Source organism: Arachis hypogaea, chromosome 11 (assembly GCF_003086295.3).
Source record: "Arachis hypogaea cultivar Tifrunner chromosome 11, arahy.Tifrunner.gnm2.J5K5, whole genome shotgun sequence".
NCBI lineage: Eukaryota > Viridiplantae > Streptophyta > Magnoliopsida > Fabales > Fabaceae > Arachis > Arachis hypogaea.
The window spans coordinates 133,031,484-133,032,400 of NC_092046.1; positions in this window are offsets into that span (position 1 = coordinate 133,031,484).

The window sequence follows — 917 nt, forward strand, 5'->3', positions numbered from 1 at the left end:
CCTTCCGACTCACCTATGAGGTTGACGCCATAATACCCGTAGAGATTGTGGAACCGAGCCCACGACTACTCTTGGGAGGAGTTGAGGAAGCCGTGGAAAAGGACTTGGTAGACGAGACTAGAGAAATGGCCCACTTGTCAGAAATAGCGTTGAAACAAAGAATGGCCCTGCGTTACAACGCCAAAGCGCTAAAGAGAGATTTTGAGCCAAACGACCTAGTTTTACGACGCAACGACGTGGGTCTCCCGACACCAGGGGAAGGAAAGTTGGCAGCAAATTGGAAAGGTCCGTACAGGATAAACGAAGTAGTCGGCAACGACGCCTATAAGCTAGAATGACTGAACGACAGAGAAGTTCCCAGAACGTGGAACGCGAGAAACCTAAGAAGATTCTACTTCTAGAGGCCGAAGCACACCTGGCGGGCAGGCGGTTTCCCGGTTTAGTAAGACCCGTATTATCTTATGTTCAGATTTTTTCTCATTGGTTGTTTACATGAATGGCAATTTATCATTATATAATTGTTCAGATTACACTAATTATTCCTTTCTTGTTTTATAGTTTAATGCGCTGTTCACATTGTTTAAATCGTTCGACCTTGGAAATTAACCGGTTCAATAACAAAATGGTATCCCGGCACTGATTATCCCGGGAACCACTGAAGTCGCGAATGCTACGAGAAACGGCTATTAAACAAAGCCAAATTTCAGGCAATTAAACGAAAAAGCTACGACTCAGCTTCGTTTGTGTCATAACATTTTAAAAGTTAAAAATTACACAAAAGCCCCAACGCGGCTTCAAAAAGTCAAAACGGTAGAACGACAAAGTTGTCTTACAAACTACCAAACAAAACGTACAAGATAAAGTACAAAAAACTTATTTCTTCGGGAGATCAACGATCTTGCCATCCTTAATGGTTT